The sequence below is a fragment of the Taudactylus pleione genome, unplaced genomic scaffold (assembly GCF_031769625.1).
Source record: "Taudactylus pleione unplaced genomic scaffold, aTauple2 ptg000080l, whole genome shotgun sequence".
Taxonomy (NCBI): Eukaryota; Metazoa; Chordata; class Amphibia; order Anura; family Myobatrachidae; genus Taudactylus; species Taudactylus pleione.
In genome coordinates, this window is record NW_028284482.1 from 4,159,389 (window position 1) to 4,184,628 (window position 25,240).

The window sequence follows — 25,240 nt, forward strand, 5'->3', positions numbered from 1 at the left end:
ACACTCCTGTGTATGTGTATATAAGAACACTAATTGTTCAGTGCAGTCATTTCTCTGACACTCCTGTGTATGTGTATATAAGAACACTAATTGTTCAGTGTAGTCATTTCTCTGACACTCCTGTGTATGTGTATATAAGCACTAATTGTTCAGTGCAGTCATTTCTCTGACACTCCTGTGTATGTGTATATAAGAACACTAATTGTTCAGTGCAGTCATTTCTCTGACACTCCTGTGTATGTCTATATAAGAACACTAATTGTTCAGTGCAGTCATTTCTCTGACACTCCTGTGTACGTGTATATAAGAACATTAATTGTTCAGTGCAGTCATTTCTCCGACACTCCAGTGTATGTCTATATAAGAACACTAATTGTTCAGTGCAGTCATTTCTCTGACACTCCTGTGGATGTGTATATAAGAGCACTAATTGTTCAGTGCAGTCATTTCTCTGACACTCCTGTGTATGTCTATATAAGAACACTAATAGTTCAGTGCAGTCATTTCTCCGACACTCCTCCTGTGTATGTCTATATAAGAACATTAATTGTTCAGTGCAGTCATTTCTCTGACACTCCTGTGTATGTCTATATAAGAACACTAATTGTTCAGTGCAGTCATTTCTGTGACACTCTTGTGTATGTGTATATAAGAACACTAATTGTTCAGTGCAGTCATTTCTCTGACACTCCTGTGTATGTGTATATAAGAGCACTAATTGTTCAGTGCAGTCATTTCTCTGACACTCCTGTGTATATCTATATAAGAACACTAATTGTTCAGTGCAGTCATTTCTCTGACACTCCTGTGTACGTGTATATAAGAACACTAATTGTTCAGTGCAGTCATTTCTCCGACTACTGTGTATGTCTATATAAGAACACTAATTGTTCAGTGCAGTCATTTCTCCGACACTCCTGTGTATGTCTATATAAGAACACTAATTGTTCAGTGCAGTCATTTCTCTGACACTCCTGTGTATGTGTATATAAGGTGCATATAAGAACACTAATTGTTCAGTGCATTCATTTCTCTGACACTCCTGTGTACGTGTATATAAGAACACTAATTGTTCAGTGCAGTCATTTATCTGACACTCCTGTGTACGTGTATATAAGAACACTAATTGTTCAGTGCAGTCATTTCTCCGACATTCCTGTGTACGTGTATATAAGAACACTAATTGTTCAGTGCAGTCATTTCTCCGACACTCTTGTGTACGTGTATATAAGAACACTAATTGTTCAGTGCAGTCATTTCTCTGACACTCCTGTGTATGTCTATATAAGAAAACTAATTGTTCAGTGCAGTCATTTCTCTGACACTCCTGTGTATGTGTATATAAGAGCACTAATTGTTCAGTGCAGTCATTTCTCTGACACTCCTGTGTATGTCTATATAAGAACACTAATTGTTCAGTGCAGTCATTTCTCTGACACTCCTGTGTATGTCTATATAAGAACACTAATTGTTCAGTGCAGTCATTTCTCTGACACTCCTGTGTACGTGTATATAAGAACACTAATTGTTCAGTGCAGTCATTTCTCCGACACTCCTGTGTATGTCTATATAAGAACACTAATTGTATAGTGCAGTCATTTCTCCGACACTCCTGTGTATGTCTATATAAGAACACTAATTGTTCAGTGCAGTCATTTCTCCGACACTCCTGTGTATGTGTATATAAGAACACTAATTGTTCAGTGCAGTCATTTCTCTGACACTCCTGTGTATGTGTATATAAGAACACTAATTGTTCAGTGCAGTCATTTCTCTGACACTCCTGTGTACGTGTATATAAGAACACTAATTGTTCAGTGCAGTCATTTCTCTGACACTCCTGTGTACGTGTATATAAGAACACTAATTGTTCAGAGCAGTCATTTCTCTGACACTCCTGTGTATGTGTATATAAGAACACTAATTGTTCAGTGCAGTCATTTCTCTGACACTCCTGTGTATGTGTATATAAGAACACTAATTGTTCAGTGAAGTCATTTCTCTGACACTCCTGTGTATGTGTATATAAGAACACTAATTGTTCAGTGCAGTCATTTCTCTGACACTCCTGTGTATGTGTATATAAGAACACTAATTGTTCAGTGCAGTCATTTCTCTGACACTCCTGTGTATGTGTATATAAGAGCACTAATTGTTCAGTGCAGTCATTTCTCTGACACTCCTGTGTATGTCTATATAAGAACACTAAATTTTCAGTGCAGTCATTTCTCCGACACTCCTGTGTATGTGTATATAAGAACACTAATTGTTCAGTGCAGTCATTTCTCCGACACTCCTGTGTATGTGTATATAAGAACACTAATTGTTCAGTGCAGTCATTTCTCCGACACTCCTGTGTATGTCTATATAAGAACACTAATTGTATAGTGCAGTCATTTCTCCGACACTCCTGTGTATGTCTATATAAGAACACTAATTGTATAGTGCAGTCATTTCTCTGACACTCCTGTGTATGTGTATATAAGAACACTAATTGTTCAGTGCAGTCATTTCTCTGACACTCCTGTGTATGTGTATATAAGAACACTAATTGTTCAGTGCAGTCATTTCTCTGACACTCCTGTGTACATGTATATAAGAACACTAATTGTTCAGTGCAGTCATTTCTCTGACACTCCTTTGTACGTGTATATAAGAACACTAATTGTTCAGTGCAGTCATTTCTCCGACACTCCTGTGTACGTGTATATAAGAACACTAATTGTTCAGTGCAGTCATTTCTCCGACACTCTTGTGTATGTGTATATAAGAACACTAATTGTTCAGTGCAGTCATTTCTCCGACACTCCTGTGTATGTGTATATAAGAACACTAATTGTTCAGTGCAGTCATATCTCTGACACTCCTGTGTATGTCTATATAAGAACACTAATTGTTCAGTGCAGTCATTTCTCTGACACTCCTGTGTATGTGTATATAAGAACACTAATTGTTCAGTGCAGTCATATCTCTGACACTCTTGTGTATGTGTATATAAGAACACTAATTGTTCAGTGCAGTCATTTCTCTGACACTCCTGTGTATGTGTATATAAGAACACTAATTGTTCAGTGCAGTCATTTCTCTGACACTCCTGTGTATGTGTATAGAAGAACACTAATTGTTCAGTGCAGTCATTTCTCTGACACTCCTGTGTATGTGTATATAAGAACACTAATTGTTCAGTGCAGTCATATCTCTGACACTCCTGTGTATGTCTATATAAGAACACTAATTGTTCAGTGCAGTCATTTCTCTGACACTCCTGTGTATGTGTATATAAGAACACTAATTGTTCAGTGCAGTCATATCTCTGACACTCTTGTGCTCTTGTGTATGTGTATATAAGAACACTAATTGTTCAGTGCAGTCATATCTCTGACACTCCTGTGTATGTCTATATAAGAACACTAATTGTTCAGTGCAGTCATTTCTCTGACACTCCTGTGTATGTGTATATAAGAACACTAATTGTTCAGTGCATTCATTTCTCTGACACTCCTGTGTACGTGTATATAAGAACACTAATTGTTCAGTGCAGTCATTTATCTGACACTCCTGTGTACGTGTATATAAGAACACTAATTGTTCAGTGCAGTCATTTCTCCGACATTCCTGTGTACGTGTATATAAGAACACTAATTGTTCAGTGCAGTCATTTCTCCGACACTCTTGTGTACGTGTATATAAGAACACTAATTGTTCAGTGCAGTCATTTCTCTGACACTCCTGTGTATGTCTATATAAGAAAACTAATTGTTCAGTGCAGTCATTTCTCTGACACTCCTGTGTATGTGTATATAAGAGCACTAATTGTTCAGTGCAGTCATTTCTCTGACACTCCTGTGTATGTCTATATAAGAACACTAATTGTTCAGTGCAGTCATTTCTCTGACACTCCTGTGTATGTCTATATAAGAACACTAATTGTTCAGTGCAGTCATTTCTCTGACACTCCTGTGTACGTGTATATAAGAACACTAATTGTTCAGTGCAGTCATTTCTCCGACACTCCTGTGTATGTCTATATAAGAACACTAATTGTATAGTGCAGTCATTTCTCCGACACTCCTGTGTATGTCTATATAAGAACACTAATTGTTCAGTGCAGTCATTTCTCCGACACTCCTGTGTATGTGTATATAAGAACACTAATTGTTCAGTGCAGTCATTTCTCTGACACTCCTGTGTATGTGTATATAAGAACACTAATTGTTCAGTGCAGTCATTTCTCTGACACTCCTGTGTACGTGTATATAAGAACACTAATTGTTCAGTGCAGTCATTTCTCTGACACTCCTGTGTACGTGTATATAAGAACACTAATTGTTCAGAGCAGTCATTTCTCTGACACTCCTGTGTATGTGTATATAAGAACACTAATTGTTCAGTGCAGTCATTTCTCTGACACTCCTGTGTATGTGTATATAAGAACACTAATTGTTCAGTGAAGTCATTTCTCTGACACTCCTGTGTATGTGTATATAAGAACACTAATTGTTCAGTGCAGTCATTTCTCTGACACTCCTGTGTATGTGTATATAAGAACACTAATTGTTCAGTGCAGTCATTTCTCTGACACTCCTGTGTATGTGTATATAAGAGCACTAATTGTTCAGTGCAGTCATTTCTCTGACACTCCTGTGTATGTCTATATAAGAACACTAAATTTTCAGTGCAGTCATTTCTCCGACACTCCTGTGTATGTGTATATAAGAACACTAATTGTTCAGTGCAGTCATTTCTCCGACACTCCTGTGTATGTGTATATAAGAACACTAATTGTTCAGTGCAGTCATTTCTCCGACACTCCTGTGTATGTCTATATAAGAACACTAATTGTATAGTGCAGTCATTTCTCCGACACTCCTGTGTATGTCTATATAAGAACACTAATTGTATAGTGCAGTCATTTCTCTGACACTCCTGTGTATGTGTATATAAGAACACTAATTGTTCAGTGCAGTCATTTCTCTGACACTCCTGTGTATGTGTATATAAGAACACTAATTGTTCAGTGCAGTCATTTCTCTGACACTCCTGTGTACATGTATATAAGAACACTAATTGTTCAGTGCAGTCATTTCTCTGACACTCCTTTGTACGTGTATATAAGAACACTAATTGTTCAGTGCAGTCATTTCTCCGACACTCCTGTGTACGTGTATATAAGAACACTAATTGTTCAGTGCAGTCATTTCTCCGACACTCTTGTGTATGTGTATATAAGAACACTAATTGTTCAGTGCAGTCATTTCTCCGACACTCCTGTGTATGTGTATATAAGAACACTAATTGTTCAGTGCAGTCATATCTCTGACACTCCTGTGTATGTCTATATAAGAACACTAATTGTTCAGTGCAGTCATTTCTCTGACACTCCTGTGTATGTGTATATAAGAACACTAATTGTTCAGTGCAGTCATATCTCTGACACTCTTGTGTATGTGTATATAAGAACACTAATTGTTCAGTGCAGTCATTTCTCTGACACTCCTGTGTATGTGTATATAAGAACACTAATTGTTCAGTGCAGTCATTTCTCTGACACTCCTGTGTATGTGTATAGAAGAACACTAATTGTTCAGTGCAGTCATTTCTCTGACACTCCTGTGTATGTGTATATAAGAACACTAATTGTTCAGTGCAGTCATATCTCTGACACTCCTGTGTATGTCTATATAAGAACACTAATTGTTCAGTGCAGTCATTTCTCTGACACTCCTGTGTATGTGTATATAAGAACACTAATTGTTCAGTGCAGTCATATCTCTGACACTCTTGTGCTCTTGTGTATGTGTATATAAGAACACTAATTGTTCAGTGCAGTCATTTCTCTGACACTCCTGTGTATGTGTATATAAGAACACTAATTGTTCAGTGCAGTCATTTCTCTGACACTCCTGTGTATGTGTATATAAGAACACTAATTGTTCAGTGCAGTCATTTCTCTGACACTCCTGTGTACGTGTATATAAGAACACTAATTGTTCAGTGCAGTCATTTCTCTGACACTCCTGTGTATGTCTATATAAGAACACTAATTGTTCAGTGCAGTCATTTCTCTGACACTCCTGTGTATGTGTATATAAGAGCACTAATTGTTCAGTGCAGTCATTTCTCTGACACTCCTGTGTATGTGTATATAAGAGCACTAATTGTTCAGTGCAGTCATTTCTCTGACACTCCTGTGTATATCTATATAAGAACACTAATTGTTCAGTGCAGTCATTTCTCTGACACTCCTGTGTACGTGTATATAAGAACACTAATTGTTCAGTGCAGTCATTTCTCCGACTACTGTGTATGTCTATATAAGAACACTAATTGTTCAGTGCAGTCATTTCTCCGACACTCCTGTGTATGTCTATATAAGAACACTAATTGTTCAGTGCAGTCATTTCTCTGACACTCCTGTGTATGTGTATATAAGGTGCATATAAGAACACTAATTGTTCAGTGCAGTCATTTCTCTGACACTCCTGTGTACGTGTATATAAGAACACTAATTGTTCAGTGCAGTCATTTATCCGACACTCCTGTGTACGTGTATATAAGAACACTAATTGTTCAGTGCAGTCATTTCTCCGACACTCCTGTGTACATGTATATAAGAACACTAATTGTTCAGTGCAGTCATTTCTCCGACACTCTTGTGTACGTGTATATAAGAACACTAATTGTTCAGTGCAGTCATTTCTCTGACACTCCTGTGTATGTCTATATAAGAACACTAATTGTTCAGTGCAGTCATTTCTCTGACACTCCTGTGTATGTGTATATAAGAGCACTAATTGTTCAGTGCAGTCATTTCTCTGACACTCCTGTGTATGTCTATATAAGAACACTAATTGTTCAGTGCAGTCATTTCTCTGACACTCCTGTGTACGTCTATATAAGAACACTAATTGTTCAGTGCAGTCATTTCTCCGACACTCCTGTGTATGTCTATATAAGAACACTAATTGTTCAGTGCAGTCATTTCTCCGACACTCCTGTGTATGTCTATATAAGAACACTAATTGTTCAGTGCAGTCATTTCTTCGACACTCCTGTGTATGTTTATATAAGAACACTAATTGTTCAGTGCAGTCATTTCTCTGACACTCCTGTGTATGTGTATATAAGAACACTAATTGTTCAGTGCAGTCATTTCTCTGACACTCCTGTGTATGTGTATATTAGAACACTAATTGTTCAGTGCAGTCATTTCTCCGACACTCTTGTGTACGTGTATATAAGAACACTAATTGTTCAGTGCAGTCATTTCTCTGACACTCCTGTGTATGTGTATATAAGAACACTAATTGTTCAGTGCAGTCATATCTCTGACACTCTTGTGTATGTGTATATAAGAACACTAATTGTTCAGTGCAGTCATTTCTCTGACACTCCTGTGTATGTGTATATAAGAACACTAATTGTTCAGTGCAGTCATTTCTCTGACACTCCTGTGTATGTGAAAATAAGAGCACTAATTGTTCAGTGCAGTCATTTCTCTGACACTCCTGTGTATGTGTATATAAGAGCACTAATTGTTCAGTGCAGTCTTTTCTCTGACACCCCTGTGTATGTGTATATAAGAGCACTAATTGTTCAGTGCAGTCATTTCTCTGACACTCCTGTGTATGTCTATATAAGAACACTAATTGTTCAGTGCAGTCATTTCTCTGACACTCCTGTGTACGTGTATATAAGAACACTAATTGTTCAGTGCAGTCATTTCTCCGACACTCCTGTGTATGTCTATATAAGAACACTAATTGTATAGTGCAGTCATTTCTCCGACACTCCTGTGTATGTCTATATAAGAACACTAATTGTTCAGTGCAGTCATTTCTCCGACACTCCTGTGTATGTGTATATAAGAACACTAATTGTTCAGTGCAGTCATTTCTCTGACACTCCTGTGTATGTGTATATAAGAACACTAATTGTTCAGTGCAGTCATTTCTCTGACACTCCTGTGTTCGTGTATATAAGAACACTAATTGTTCAGTGCAGTCATTTCTCCGACACTCCTGTGTACGTGTATATAAGAACACTAATTGTTCAGTGCAGTCATTTCTCCGACACTCCTGTGTACGTGTATATAAGAACACTAATTGTTCAGTGCAGTCATTTCTCTGACACTCCTGTGTATGTCTATATAAGAACACTAATTGTTCAGTGCAGTCATTTCCCTGACACTCTTGTGTATGTGTATATAAGAACACTAATTGTTCAGTGCAGTCATATCTTTGACACTCCTGTGTATGTGTATATAAGAACACTAATTGTTCAGTGCAGTCATTTCTCTGACACTCCTGTGTATGTGTATATAAGAACACTAATTGTTCAGAGCAGTCATTTCTCTGACACTCCTGTGTATGTGTATATAAGAACACTAATTGTTCAGTGCAGTCATTTCTCTGACACTCCTGTGTATGTGTATATAAGAACACTAATTGTTCAGTGCAGTCATTTCTCTGACACTCCTGTGTATGTGTATATAAGAACACTAATTGTTCAGTGCAGTCATTTCTCTGACACTCCTGTGTATGTGTATATAAGAACACTAATTGTTCAGTGCAGTCATTTCTCTGACACTCCTGTGTATGTGTATATAAGAGCACTAATTGTTCAGTGCAGTCATTTCTCTGACACTCCTGTGTATGTCTATATAAGAACACTAAATGTTCAGTGCAGTCATTTCTCCGACACTCCTGTGTATGTCTATATAAGAACACTAATTGTTTAGTGCAGTCATTTCTCCGACACTCCTGTGTATGTCTATATAAGAACACTAATTGTTCAGTGCAGTCATTTCTCCGACACTCCTGTGTATGTCTATATAAGAACACTAATTGTTCAGTGCAGTCATTTCTCTGACACTCCTGTGTATGTCTATATAAGAACACTAATTGTTCAGTGCAGTCATTTCTCCGACACTCCTGTGTATGTCTATATAAGAACACTAATTGTATAGTGCAGTCATTTCTCCGACACTCCTGTGTATGTCTATATAAGAACACTAATTGTTCAGTGCAGTCATTTCTCTGACACTCCTGTGTATGTGTATATAAGAACACTAATTGTTCAGTGCAGTCATTTCTCTGACACTCCTGTGTATGTGTATATAAGAACACTAATTGTTCAGTGCAGTCATTTCTCTGACACTCCTGTGTACGTGTATATAAGAACACTAATTGTTCAGTGCAGTCATTTCTCTGACACTCCTGTGTACGTGTATATAAGAACACTAATTGTTCAGTGCAGTCATTTCTCCGACACTCCTGTGTACGTGTATATAAGAACACTAATTGTTCAGTGCAGTCATTTCTCCGACACTCTTGTGTATGTGTATATAAGAACACTAATTGTTCAGTGCAGTCATTTCTCTGACACTCCTGTGTATGTGTATATAAGAACACTAATTGTTCAGTGCAGTCATATCTCTGACACTCCTGTGTATGTCTATATAAGAACACTAATTGTTCAGTGCAGTCATTTCTCTGACACTCCTGTGTATGTGTATATAAGAACACTAATTGTTCAGTGCAGTCATATCTCTTACACTCTTGTGTATGTGTATATAAGAACACTAATTGTTCAGTGCAGTCATTTCTCTGACACTCCTGTGTATGTGTATATAAGAACACTAATTGTTCAGTGCAGTCATTTCTCTGACACTCCTGTGTATGTGTATATAAGAACACTAATTGTTCAGTGCAGTCATATCTCTGACACTCTTGTGTATGTGTATATAAGAACACTAATTGTTCAGTGCAGTCATTTCTCTGACACTCCTGTGTATGTGTATATAAGAACACTAATTGTTCAGTGCAGTCATATCTTTGACACTCCTGTGTATGTCTATATAAGAACACTAATTGTTCAGTGCAGTCATTTCTCTGACACTCCTGTGTATGTGTATATAAGAACACTAATTGTTCAGTGCAGTCATATCTCTGACACTCTTGTGTATGTGTATATAAGAACACTAATTGTTCAGTGCAGTCATTTCTCTGACACTCCTGTGTATGTGTATATAAGAACACTAATTGTTCAGTGCAGTCATTTCTCTGACACTCCTGTGTATGTGTATATAAGAACACTAATTGTTCAGTGCAGTCATTTCTCTGACACTCCTGTGTACGTGTATATAAGAACACTAATTGTTCAGTGCAGTCATTTCTCTGACACTCCTGTGTATGTCTATATAAGAACACTAATTGTTCAGTGCAGTCATTTCTCTGACACTCCTGTGTATGTGTATATAAGAGCACTAATTGTTCAGTGCAGTCATTTCTCTGACACTCCTGTGTACGTCTATATAAGAACACTAATTGTTCAGTGCAGTCATTTCTCCGACACTCCTGTGTATGTCTATATAAGAACACTAATTGTTCAGTGCAGTCATTTCTCCGACACTCCTGTGTATGTCTATATAAGAACACTAATTGTTCAGTGCAGTCATTTCTTCGACACTCCTGTGTATGTTTATATAAGAACACTAATTGTTCAGTGCAGTCATTTCTCTGACACTCCTGTGTATGTGTATATAAGAACACTAATTGTTCAGTGCAGTCATTTCTCTGACACTCCTGTGTATGTGTATATTAGAACACTAATTGTTCAGTGCAGTCATTTCTCCGACACTCTTGTGTACGTGTATATAAGAACACTAATTGTTCAGTGCAGTCATTTCTCTGACACTCCTGTGTATGTCTATATAAGAACACTAATTGTTCAGTGCAGTCATTTCTCTGACACTCTTGTGTATGTGTATATAAGAACACAAATTGTTCAGTGCAGTCATTTCTCTGACACTCCTGTGTATGTGTATGTAAGATCACTAATTGTTCAGTGCAGTCATTTCTCTGACACTCCTGTGTACGTGTATATAAGAACACTAATTGTTCAGTGCAGTCATTTCTCTGACACTCCTGTGTATGTCTATATAAGAACACTAATTGTTCAGTGCAGTCATTTCTCTGACACTCCTGTGTACGTGTATATAAGAACACTAATTGTTCAGTGCAGTCATTTCTCTGACACTCTTGTGTAGGTCTATATAAGAACTTGAACTGGACCATTTTATAAAAAAATATTTTACAATATTTTATAAAATAGATATACCAAGTTCTTTAAATGGACCATATTTTTAAAATTGATATACCACACTTGGGTATGAGGTTGCACTCATGCCAAGGCATGCTTATATCAGAAAACAACTGCAGACCCAAGAGTAGCATAGCTATCTTATAAAATGGTCCAGTTCAAGTTCTTTGAAGAGGTCATCCTTGTACCAGTCATCTTTGGTGTGGATTGATGGCAGGTCCTTTGAGATATGTGGTAACTCTACCATTTTAAATTTTTTTCTGTCAGATATTTATATTTCTGCCAGTGTTCCAGTGATTTGCAGCTTTTCCCTGAGTAATCTCTCTGTGGCTAATGGTATTGTTTACATTTGTGCATAGATACGGCTTTGTTATTAGGTTTTGGTTACAGTGGGAAGTACAGTAGTTCAGGCACGCGATCACGCTGGGAGGTGTGTGGTCATTGGTAAATAATGCACGGTCTTGTGAATTAGTATGTCCAATCATGTTAGTAGGATTTCTGTCATATTAACGCAACATTTTATAAGTAAGAAAATAAAAAATATGAATGTATATATGTGTGTATAAATTCCTGCACCCACGTCTCAATATTATGAAAGATGCTGGGGTGCTCCTCAATGGAAAAATCCAGAAATATAAAGATCCAATAAATGCATCTATGACAATATCTTAAAAGGGCACTCACCAGATTTGACACAGTAAAGCTTCATATATCTTTAATATCCAGTCATGTTATAAATGGTATTATGGGTAGAAAAAGAAGACTCTTTGCTGGGGGCACTCTAATGTTACATCTTAATGGATTATATGGAAAGAATAGTAAAACGTAACTTTTAATCTAATTTATATAGAATATAAATGGTTTACAATACAATACAATACATATGACGTACAAACATATAGTTTCCCCAGTCAGTGGGTGCTGGCTGGAGTGCCACTCAAAATCGGTGGGAAAATTAAATGTGCATCATGCATCAAAGAAATGATGTGAAAAATAACTAAACAATAGCTATAGGTCACGCCGAATATTTTTTAATTGCAATGGTCCAAGAGATATTCTCATCAATTGGGCATAAATCCAGAAATAGGATTGGATATCTCTTGATACTGCACATAAGATAACCTGGTACTCTCAAATGTTAAGCCAACAACATTTGTAATTCTAAGTATATAGAGAGAGGTTACAAAATAAAGTTGTTCAGTTAATACACAAATAAACTGTGTCCAAAAATAAATTTGACCTTAGACACAAAGATGTAGAATTCTCATAAGAATTGAGCATGAGAATGAGTCCAAATGGAATTGGATACCTTCTGAAATAGCAAACAGAATATCAGGGTTCTATCAAATATTATGAAAGAAGAATTCTGCAAGAAAGTTGTAAGTTAGTTTCAGATACTAAACAGATATATAGCAAAATCTGCTATGTTGTAATTCAAATTAATACATATGGAGACCGCAATGCTCTAAAATTATATAATATTCTGAAAAAGTAAACGCCAGATGAATGGGTTATAAATTTAAGGAGCAGACTATTAATAACCTTGGCGTAAGTATCAAAATAAACTGAATATAATGAAGTTTGATAACTATGTCACCTAGAGGCGGGAATAAGAGACATGCGGTTAAAAGTAATGGACAAAGGTGCTATCGAAAGGGTCATTCACATTACACTATGCATACAACAAGATAATAAAGAGATGGTAGAATGGTGTCAAGAAGGTATGTCAAATGCTTAAGTAGTAGTAAAGGGACCCAGAAGAGTGTGTCCCCCCAATTTCTGCTGTCTCCGTGTCATATAGGAACAGAGGACATGGGATGAGAGAACGGGGTTGGCAACTGGTGGGAAGGTAGGAAAAGAGCACTTCTGCTGTCAGTGTGCACAAAGTGTAACTCCCCTGATATCCAAGGACATTGCAGTACAGGTGCAGTTAGGCAGACTGATGAGAGAGTCCAGAAAGTTACCTGTCTCGGGCCCTGTTGGAGAAATCTCCTCTCGGTATTGGCCGTCAGCAAAACCGTGTGTGTAATGTAGGTGCCGTGGCAATGTCCGTATTACTAGTTGCCGTGAATGCAGGACCAGGAAATCTGTGTAGTTGCAGGTCTGAACAGCTGTGCGGCACAGAAGAGATGGCGCCATGCAATGAAATGTAAGGGCTGTGATCATGCGGCTGCAGGGAGAATCCATCAGGTAGTCAGCAGGATGGTACCCGGCAGTCAGATCACAGAGCAGTAACTGCTTATGTTGTGATCGGGCGGCTGCAACTGTATAGAGCGTCCCTCAGGCAGTCAGTGGGATGGTGCCCGGCAGGTCAGATCACAGGACGATGAATGATGACGTACGTTTCGCCTCCTAAACAAGGCTTGTTCACATCAGTGAAGTGTCTTGTGGGAAGCTGGATAAATACCAGCCCTCATTAAGGATAATTAAATAATTAAATAATTGGTAGATTGGGAATCATGGCTAGGAAGAAATAGAGGAATTAGCCTGTCCTAATAACTGGAAGACTGGAAGGGCTACATATTATGATCAAACAGTCAAAAAGTGTAAATAAATATATAAATGAATAATAACTATAAATTTCTCAAAAGGAGGGTTAATTGAAATAGAAGTCGAGCAAAATTAATAGGTGGATATCCTGATATTTGTAAATGGTAGAGATAAATAGTAATTAAATACAAATTAATTAAATACAATTTCTAGGTAAAGAAAGGGGTTAATTTCTCATAGACAGGGTTAATTGAATTAGAGAGAGGGCAAAATTGAGCACAATTAATATGTAGATGTCCTGGTATGTTTTAGATAAAGGGTGGAAATAGGGAATACTAATAATTATAATTATATGCAAGATAATTAAATACTGGTACAAAGTTAAAAATTTGATAATTAGTAGGCTATTCATGAGATATAATGAGAATATTTATTGTGTAAGTAGATAATTGTTATAAGCATACAGTGTACCTACAGTTCTAGAAAGAGAATCCCCATAGTATTGTATATACCAGAGATTAAAACATGGATAGTCATGGGGTAATATTATGGCATGAATTGTAACCAAAATACACTATTAATCTTGCAGGAAAAAGAATTATATAAACCTCCACAGAATAGAATTGAGAGAAAAAATGTATAATTTGTATAGAAATAGGGCAGTAAAGCTGAATCAGAAATGCCCAATACAGAAAAATGGGGAAGGTGAAAGAGAAAAAAAAGAGAGAAAGAGGGGAAAAAAACCCGTGGGAGAGAGAGAGGAGGAGTGGGGGGGGGATAAACTGGGGTTGGGTTAGGGGGGGAAAGAGGGAGGGGAAGGAGGGAGAGGGGAGGTGTTGGCACATTGCCAGAGGTGAGCAAAATTCCATTAAATATAGTAACAATGAGTGGGAAAAAGAGGATGTGATGGATCATCCTGAATTTGAATAAGGTTCAGGGAGTTCAGCATTTAGAGGAAGGGGCTAAAGTTGATATGTTCATTGAGGCCACCCGGTGTCAGGGTCCCCAAATTGAACGTCCATTGGCTTTCCCTCTTTAATAATTCTTTAGTGAGGTTACCTCCTCTTATTCCCAACTTAACCTCTTCCAAACCAAAAGCTTTTAAATATTTCAAGTCTCCCTTGTGTTTAAAATGGAAATGTCTAGCCACCGATGTTAATTGTTTCATCCTCATTATATCTGAAGCAGCATTTCTCACTGTGCCCAGATGTTCCAGGATCCTCTCTTTGAACATCCTGGTGGTCATACCAACCTATCTTGCACCACATTCACATGTGATGCAGTACACTACTCCTCTTGTTCTGCAGTTTAAATAGTTCTTAATTGGGACCGATGTACCATATTTATTGATGACCTCCTTCTTAATCATATGAGAGCATGCTTTGCAGGATCCACAGGAATAAGAGCCTTTGATGGGTGGGGGTCGAGAAGGGGTTCATCTGTAGTGACTCTGAATGAGGTTGTCACGTAAATTGGGAGACCATCTCCAGCTCATGGATACCTGCTCACCCAGGGTAGGAGATAGATCTTCATCCAGGAGGAGAATGTGCCAGTGTTTCTGGATGATGTTGCTTATGGTTCTCAATTCCTGGCAGAAGTCCTCAACAAATCGAATAGTTTCCAAGGCATTTTTCTCCGCTGTTTTTTTCCTACCAAAGATGAGGTCATCTCTGTTAATAGAGTTAGTAGTTTTTAAGGCCTTTTTGATGGACCTGTTGCTGTAACCTCTCTCTCTTAATCTGGAGGAGAGTATTGAACTCTGTTGTTTGAACACATTATGGTCAGAACAATTTCTTCGAAGGCAGAGGAATTCCCCTTTAGGGATATTTTCCACTGTAGGAAAATGTGAAATAGTTTGGTGGAGTACACTGTTAGTAGCCTTCTTCTTCCTAAAGAGTTCAGTTACAAGAGTTCCTTTTGGATTCTTATAGATTTTGAGGTCCAAAAAGGTGATCATAGTATAGCTCATCTCATATGTTAATCTCAGGTTGAAGGTGTTATTGTTCAGGAGCTGGATGAATTCAAGCAGGAGTTTTTCTTCACCATCCAATATGACAAAAATGTAATCTATATAGTGATGCCAGGCTATAATGTGGTGGGTATAGTGGTCATTGGTTTCACTAAAAACGTGTTCCTGCTCCCACCATCCAATATAAAGTCTTGAAACTCATTATGGTCCTCCATGTCTTGGAAGTAGCGTACTGCTTTGATCCTTAGAGAGTGATTAATACTTGTATAGAGGGCCTCCGCATCTAGACTGACTAGAATTTGGCAATCGTCTAATCTTGTGTCATGTAGCTTTTTGAGTACATCCGAGGTGTCTTTCGTGTAGGAGGGAAGTTGTAGAACAAAGTGTCGGAGGTGTAAATCTATGAAAATGCTGGCTTTTTCGGCCAAACTTCCTATGCCAGACACTATTGGTCTCCCGGGTGGAATGAAGCTGCTGTTATGCACCTTAGGGAGAAGATAGAAGGTCACCAGTTTGGGGTGTTCTACATTCAAATAGGTATGTTCGGATTTGTTGATGATTCCATTTCCGAATGCTCTGTTGATCATATTAGAGTATATACTTTTGAACGTATCAATAGGATTCAGGAGTATTTTTTGGTAGCATTCCTCATCCAAAAGTTGTCGGTATGCTTCTTTGGTATATTCTGTCTTGTGCCAAATCACTATGTTGTCCCCTTTATCGGAGGGTTTAATTATGATATCAGACCACCCCTTAACATTTGGTAAAGCCTCCTCATCTCTTTTGAGGTTGGATGTTTTACTGTGGAGGTGTTTATTTTTGTGTAGTCTATCCAGATCCTGTGAAATGAGGTTTACATTCACCTCTGGACAGATAATTTCAGGGGGAAAGAAGAGAGACTTGTTTTTGCATTTTGGTCACTGATGGTGTATTGATATTGTTGGATCAGCTTCTTCCTCTACTTCCTCAAGTGCTGATAGTGCTGATGCTTCCAATTTAGTTAAGGATTCTTGTGTAGTGGAATTGATACTATTCTGTTTAGATGAAAAAAACTTTTTAGTAGTAATTTACGCCCTAATAATTTGAGGTCCTTTTCCCATCTAAAACGGTTAAAATTGGATGTGGGTGAGAATGATGGGCCTCAGCTGAGGACATCCGTTTCTGTAGTAGTGAGTATATGATCTTATAAATTTATGATCTTTAAACTATCTGTTACTTCTTGTGTTGGTTTTGGGTGCTGTGTCACAGTTCAGCCGGGGATCGGCTGTCCCTTACCGTCCCGCCGGCTTCCTCTGACTTCCCGGGCAGTCGGGCGGCTGGCGCGGTGACATGGGAGGAGCTGAGCATTCACCCTGTAGCTGTGGTGTCAGGCGACCCGGTGAGCGGGGATCACAGTTTCCGTCATGGGCGCCGCCATGACACTTTCCCTATGTCAGTACTTCCTTCCCTGAGTGGCCCGGCTGGTCAGCTAACGCTGTGGGCCTAACAGCAGGCTTCCAGGGGTATATTGAAAAAGGGGTTTTGTCATGCGCTACACCTATGACAATGTGTGATATTGTGGCATGTTACTATCCCCCCAGTCTGAAATTCAGAGAATATGAACATACCATGGGGGAGAGGAGTGTACTGTATTGCTATTTGTCTCAGAAACACAATCCCGTATAAATGACATGCAAATGAAAGGTAGGATAATACTCTGATTTATTGGTAAAATACTGCACAAACTTGGTATAGGTGTTTGTGTGATCAGTATTGGGTGGCAGCGCTGGAAAAAATTGAGTAGTGGGATGAATGAATACTTAATGGAATCTGTCCTGTATATTTGTATGAGGCAGATTATTTGTATCTTGAACTGTGATAAAAGATAGATTGTCAATAGAGATCATGGCGTCCCGTGATTTCTAGGGAATGGATAAATGTTCTGGTTGTCTCTGATGATTGTAGTAGTTTTGTGTGAGATCGTTGCCCGGGATGTTTTCGGGCTAGATGGGTGATGAGTGTAGGTCTGATTGGTATGTCCAGGACTGTGCTAACAACCAGTGTGGATCTGATCGGGAATGCGCTTCATTACAAGTATTCGCTGCTCATTCCAACCTCTAGGATGTGCATGTGTCTTGGGAGGAAGCAGACGCCGGTTCAGGTATGTGAACCTTACACCGGGTGCTTCCTCCACTGCTGGGATCTTACCTGGTCTGACCACTCGTGCCTCGTCCTCCCACTTCCTAGGAAGCCCTCACCGTCTTAATCCTCTGTTCCTGTGCTTTGCTGTCTGTCCTCGTGAAACTCCGGTCTCCGTCGCCTCCGTCTGCGTCCTCCGTCACGTGATCGGGATCCCGAGTATGTGTTCGCTAGGGTGAATAGCTGCCACTGATTTCCAGGTAGAATGTTAACTCTGACAATGTGTCATCCAACGCGTTTCAGCCCAAATCGGCCTTTGTCAAGGATGACAGTGTGTGAGCGGTCTGCCTATAACTTGTAACTATCAAATCATTGTAGGTGGGTGTGGCTTACATCAGTACTCAGACATTGTTGGCATTTTGTGTAATAAAGGATTGAATGATTAGACATTTATTTTAAAATCCTAAAATAAACCTCTATATGGTTGGTATCCCATGCATGAAGTATTAAAGCAGAAATGGAAATATTGCTGTATGCAATCTACACTACTAAATAACTAGCTGTATATTGTATGATGTGTAACCCTACCATAATTTGTCTATTCAACTAAGTATAATGGATAAGTGTTTGCAGTCGCAATATCTTGTTCTATGTTCTGATGTCCATATTCCAATATGCATGATTGAAATAACACTGATGATTTTATTATTAGATCATATGGTATCAAGACTTTTATAGTAAAGAATGGAGGAAAAAATTGTACACAAACATATCTCATGATATGACTACAAATTTAGAGCAGTGAATTGGTATTAAACTCAATATTAAGTCCCTGAGGTGTCATAGTTTTAAGCGAGAAAACCCATTTCATTTCTGCCCTATCTAGGGTACGCGTGTGGTCACCTCCTCTCCAGTTTGGGCGTGGGTGCTCAAGGCCCATAACATACAGCCCTGATGGGTCTGAATTGTGCTGTTCTTTGAAGTGCTGTGATACACTATGATTTGAGTAGCCGATTCTGATGTTTCTAATATGCTCATATATTCTGTTTTTAAGGGGTCTAGTGGTTCTACCAATATACTCTAAGTCACAACTACATCCGATTAAATAAATGATTCCCTTCGTGTTGCAGGTCATTTCATCCTTTATTTTAAATGTCATGTTCGTGGTAGTGGATGTAAATTCTGATATTTTTTTTGCCGTATTTGTTTGAATTTGTATTTTTACATCCTGCGCATCTTCCACAGTAGTGGAACCCTTTCTGATGGGTTGCTGGATACATGGTGGACTGTATAAGAGTCTTAGGTTTTATATGATTCCTGATTATTTTTTTCTTTAGATCTGGGGCCTTTCTATAAATCATATGTGGTGTTTCCGCAAGATGTTTTTTTAGGACTTCATCCTTCATCAGTAACCCCCAGTGTCTTTGGAGGATTTGTTTGATGGCCCTGGCAGAATTGTTGTACTGTGTGATAAATTGGATATGATTATCCGTATCTCTTGTTTGCTTCTGCTTATGTGTTAAAAGCTTATGTCTCTCCATCATTGCCACTTCTGAAAAGGCCTTAACTGTTTTCTTATTATATTGTTTGTCTAGAAATTGTTGTTTCATGAGGCTACCTTGTATCAAATAATCATTTTGTTGTTAACAATTTCTTTTTATTCTGAAAAATTGTCCTTTAGGAATGTTCTCTAGCCATGCTCTGTGGTGTCCACTTGTGGCTAATATATAACTGTTAACATCCACATTTTTCCTAAAGGTCCTTGTCTGGATGGTGTCACCTTGGATAAATATTTCTAGATCTAGGAACTGGACTGTGGCCTGGCTGATGTTCATCGTGAATTTAAGATTACGGTCATTCATGGATATATACTTGATGAATTGCTCTAATGTGTCCCGTGTACCTTGCCATATGAAAATAATGTCATCTATGCATCTCCGCCATAGGATGAGGTGTTGCCCCGAGTCATGCCCCCTCATATGCATTCTTCCTCCCATTTACACATGAAGAGATTGGCATAACTCGGAGTAACCCTCGATCCCATGGCGGTACCGGTTGTCTGCAAATAAAAAGTGCTGTTGAACCAAACATAATTGTGGTGAAGTATGAAGTTTATCGAAGAGACTAAAAAATTGATTTGGTCTTGATAGAGAGTAGTGTCCTTTTCTAAATAGTATCTGGTGCTGTCAAGTCCTTGCTGGTGTTTTATTATAGTGTAAAGTGAAGTAATGTCACAGGTGATAAGCCAGTAATCAGGTTTCCATGTTATTGACTGTAAGTGATTGATGATTTCTGTAGTGTCTTTGATGTATGATGGTTGATTTTTCACTATGCCTTGTAAAAAAGAATCTGTATATTGTGCTAAATTTGATGTAATGGATTGTATCCCAGAAATAATAGGTCGTCATGGCTGTTTAGCTCGGTCCTTATGTATTTTTGGGAGGTGGTAGAAAACCGGTATGATAGGATTTTTATTTTGTAAGTAATTGAACTATGTTTTATTCAGTATTCCTGTATCCAGACCTTGCTTGAGTAGTGTGTCAAGTTCAATTTGAAATGCTTTGTTTGGATCCGATCTCAATGGTTTGTAGGTCTCAGTGTCTCCCAGAAGTCTTAGTGATTCCTCAATGTATTGCTTTGCATCTAATATCACTATTCCCCCTCCCTTGTCTGCTGGCTTGATAACAATACTATCATTCTGTTCCAGTTCTTTAAGTGCCCTCCTTTCATTGTTGGTTAATTTGTTATGATTATTATGGTATGTTTTATTTTTTTGGCTGTTTTTTATAAGATTGTCATTGGTCTCTAATTTCTCAATGTCTTCTGTAACCAGTAGTTCGAAAGTTTTAATTAAATGATTTTTGTGCTGATGAGGAAAAAATGTTGATTTGGGTTTGAATTGGGTGTGCGTATATTCTATGTGTCCTGATTGATCTGAATTAGTAGTGTTTCTTAAAATAGGATTGCTCGCGAAATATTTTTTGAGGGTCAGTTTTCTGATAAAGGACTGAAGGTCACAGTATATGTCAAATCTGTTAGGACCTCTTGTGGGTGCAAATTTCAGGCCTTTTGATAATAATTTTTCTTGATCAGTTGTTAATGTGGTGGTACTAAGATTGAATATACTTTGCTTATTTTGTTCTTGGGTTTGTTCATGTTTGCTTTTTGTCTGTTTTTTGGGGGTGTTGCCCACCTCTACAGCCTCTTCTACATCCTGGGTTTTTCTTTTTCCCTTGTGGTTTAATGTGGGTGTGTGGCAGGCTCTGAGCCATGCCTCCAAATCTAAAAAATAATCCCCCCATTTAGGACTACTTTGGGGTTGTATTTCTGGTGTAGTGGAATGTCCTTCCTGAATAGTGAATGAAGCAGGTGTCTCCTTATGTATTTCTGTTGGTGTAGATACTGACCCGTGTTGAATGATAAATCTATAAGATCTTTGTATATTAGATCTTCTTCTGAATTGTATACTGAGAATGACTTGTCTGATTCTGACTCTAATTGTGGTATCTCTTTAAAATGTGAATCCTTATTAGTTATCTTGGTGTGCAACAATGTCATGTATTGCTGATATGTCAACCCTTTTTGTTTATATACCAGGCTGCGTTGCTCTTCATTAATGTTTGGTATTGTTGGCACAGGAACAGAGGATTAGGACGTGGGAGGAGGACGCACGAGTGGTCAGACCAGGTAAGATCCCAGCAGTGGAGGAAGCACCCGGTGTAAGGTTCACATACCTGAACCGGCGTCTGCTTCCTCCCAAGACACATGCACATCCTAGAGGTTGGAATGAGCGGCGTGTACTTTTAATGAAGCGCATTCCCGATCAGATCCACACTGGTTGTTAGCACGGTCCTGGACATACCAGTCAGACCTACACTCGTCCCCCATCTAGCTCGAAAACATCCCGGGCAACGATCTCACACAAAACTACTACAATCATCAGAGACAACCAGAACATTTAGCCATTCCCTAGAAATCACGGGACGCTGTGATCTCTATTGACAATCTATCTTTTATCACAGTTCAAGATACGAATAATCTGCCTCATACAAATATACAGGACAGATTCCATTAAGTATTCATTCATCCCACTACTCAATTTTTTCCAGCACTGCCACCCAATACTGATCACACAAACACCTATACCAAGTTTGTGCAGTTTTTTACCAATAAATCAGAGTATTATCCTACCTTTCATTTGCATGTCATTTATACAGGATTGTGTTTCTGAAGGCAAATAGCAATACAGTACACTCCTCTCCCCCATTGTATGTTCATATTCTCTGCATTTCAGACTGGGGGGATAGTAACATGCCACAATATCACACATTGTCATAGGTGTAGTGCTTGACAAAACCCCTTTTTCAATTCTAATTAACACGGGGGGAGGACTACCCGCTTGCCAAGCAGCTCCCAATAAGATACATCTTCAATTTTCCTCTGGAGCGCTGTTATTACTATTTCTGATTAATAAACCTATTGTCTAAAGCATAACAGCAGCACCTAAAAGGAAGCAATCATTCCGCAATATCAGTACACTGATAGACTTGACAATACATACCGTTATATATGGGGATTTTGGACATCAGAATTAACAGGAATGATAGGGCCCAACAAGAATTCCTAACTTTAGAACGTATGTTACCACCTACACTGATAGACAATACACACGAACTCTGTAAATCTCTGGAGAAAACATTATACAAAGAGACCCGCATCTGGTGGGATAAGAGGGTACTTAACTGGTACACTTCATCTAATACTATACCCAAAGGCCTAAAAATTAAAAAAGTACCTACACATCACAGGAAAGATGTCTCATTCATAAAGGCATGGAATCAGATTCTTCATGAATGTTCCATCAATTTAATGAAATTACTACAAGACACTCATGAAACAGAATTAGCCAATTTAGCATTACAACTAGAGCAGGGCCGAAACTATGATTTTTGTCACCAGGGGCAAGACAGTAATTTGGCGCCCCCCCATGTAATTCCCCCTGCAGTAGTGCCCATATTGTAATGCCCCCATAGTAATGCCCATATGTTAATACCCCCATAGTAATGTAGTAATGCCCCTGTAGTGCCCACCATACAGTAATGCCCCTGTAGTGCCCATGCTCCCATATTAATGCCCCTGTAGTGCCCATGCTCTCATAGTAATGCCCCTGTATTGCCCATGCCCCCATAGTAATATCCCTGTAGTGCCCTTACAGTAATGCCCCTGTAGTGCTCTTGCCCCCACAGTAATGCCCCTGTGGTAATGCCCCTGTAGTGCCCATGCCCCAATAGTAATGCCCCTGTAGTGCTCATGCCCCATTATTAATGCCCCTTATTGCCTATGCCCCCATAGTAATGCCCCTGTGGTAATGCCCCTGCCCCCATAATAATGCCCCTGTAGTGCAGCTTATTAAAAAAAAAAAATACTTACCTTGAACCCCGCTCCTGCATCCAGCGTCGCGTCCGGTCCACCGGCTGCTCCTTGGAACTATGGGGGAGATGTCATGACGTCTCCCCCATAGTGCCCGTGGGGAGAGCCGGAAGCTGGAGTTCGGGAGAGAACTCCAGCCTCCGGCTCCGGCTACACCGCATCGCTGCAGAGAAGGAGCCGGGCGCCCACTGGTAATAAATATTACCAGCGGACGTCCGGCTTGGAGCCTCTCTGCAGCGCCGGGCTGGAGGTCACTGGCACCAGGTACAGCGGCTCACCCGGTGCACGTGCACCTCCAGCCCCCACCTAGTTGCGGCCCTGACTAGAGGTCATTAAAACTAAACTTGATAAAGTTGAACATGAACCCAAATCAAATAAACTTGAGGATGCTATACGGAAAAGAATAGTATATAAAGAAAACATTATCATTCAGAAAAAATCAAGAAAATGATCAGAGACTAGACTAGAACCAACACCGAGTTCCATACAAGTCAATCAACAAACAATAAGAACAAAAACACAAAAAATTGAAGAAATCAACGTAAACATACATTCCATACAGGACTGCATATAAACAATAGCTCCAAATTAACAACAATACCAAACATTAATGAAGAGCAACGCAACCTGGTATATAAACTAGGGGTGAGCGGGTTCGGATTTCTGAAATCCGAACCCCCCCGAGCCCCCCCCATCTGAGGCAGATCCGAGTCAGGCTCGACTTTTCCCGCCTGACTCGGATCTGAAATCGAGGCAAAACGTCATCATCCCGCCTTCAGGGTCTCGCGGGTTTTGGATCCTATATAAGGTACCCGCGTCGGCGCCATTTTCTCACTTGGCTGTGGACAGTGAAGAGGGAGGGTGGGAGTTAGGGCTGGCTGGGCTATGTAGTGTAGTGTAGTGCAGAGTAGTGTTGTGCTGTGCTGTGCTGCGCTGTGCCCTGTTGTCCATAGGGGCTGTGTCCACTACTTCAAAGTCCATAGGGGCTGGCTGTGTTGTGCTGTGCTGCTGTTGTTAATAGGGGCTGTGTCCACTACTTCAAAGTCCATAGGGGCTGGCTGGACTGTGTTGTGCAGTCAGTTGTCCATAGGGGCTGTGTCCACTCGAAAGTCCTGTGCAGTGTCCCAGTCCTAAAGGGGTGCTATAGTGTTGTCCAGGGGGTGCTCTGTTCGTCAGGGGTGCTCCCCCCCAGTGCTAAAAAAAATATTTTTTCTGTGTTTGTGAATTGTGTGCGCAGTAGCCGCACGTGCATCAACAAAGTAGTGCCAAGCGTGCGCCTGTGTCATAAGTAAAGGGCTGGCTGGCTTGACCGTTAAAGGGTGCTGTAACCCCCAAAGTACACTCCAAACCAAATAAAAAAATATTTTCAGTGTTTGTGAATAGTGTGCGCAGTAGCCGCACGTGCATCAACAAAGTAGTGCCAAGCGTGCGCCTGTGTCATAAGTAAAGGGCCGGCTGGATTGACCGTTAAAGGGTGCTGTAACCCCCAAAGTACACTCTAAACCAAATAAAAAAATATTTTCTGTGTTTGTGAATTGTGTGCGCAGTAGCCGCACGTGCATCAACAAAGTAGTGCCAAGCGTGCGCCTGTGTCATAAGTAACGGGCCGGCTGGCTTGACCGTTAAAGGGTGCTGTAACCCCCAAAGTACACTCCAAACCAAATAAAAAAATATTTTCTGTGTTTGTGAATTGTGTGCGCAGTAGCCGCACGTGCAACAACAAAGTAGTGCCAAGCGTGTGCCTGTGTCATAAGTAAAGGGCCGGCTGGCTTGACCATTAAAGGGTGCTGTAACCCCCAAAGTACACTCCAAACCAAATTAAAAAATATTTTCTGTGTTTGTGAATTGTGTGCGCAGTAGCCGCACGTGCATCAACAAAGTAGTGCCAAGCGTGCGCCTGTGTCATAAGTAAAGGGCCGGCTGGCTTGACCGTTAAAGGGTGCTGTAACCCCCAAAGTACACTCCAAACCAAATAAAAAAATATTTTCTGTGTTTGTGAATTGTGTGCGCAGTAGCCGCACGTGCATCAACAAAGTAGTGCCAAGCGTGTGCCTGTGTCATAAGTAAAGGGCCGGCTGGCTTGACCGTTAAAGGGTGCTGTAACCCCCAAAGTACACTCCAAACCAAATA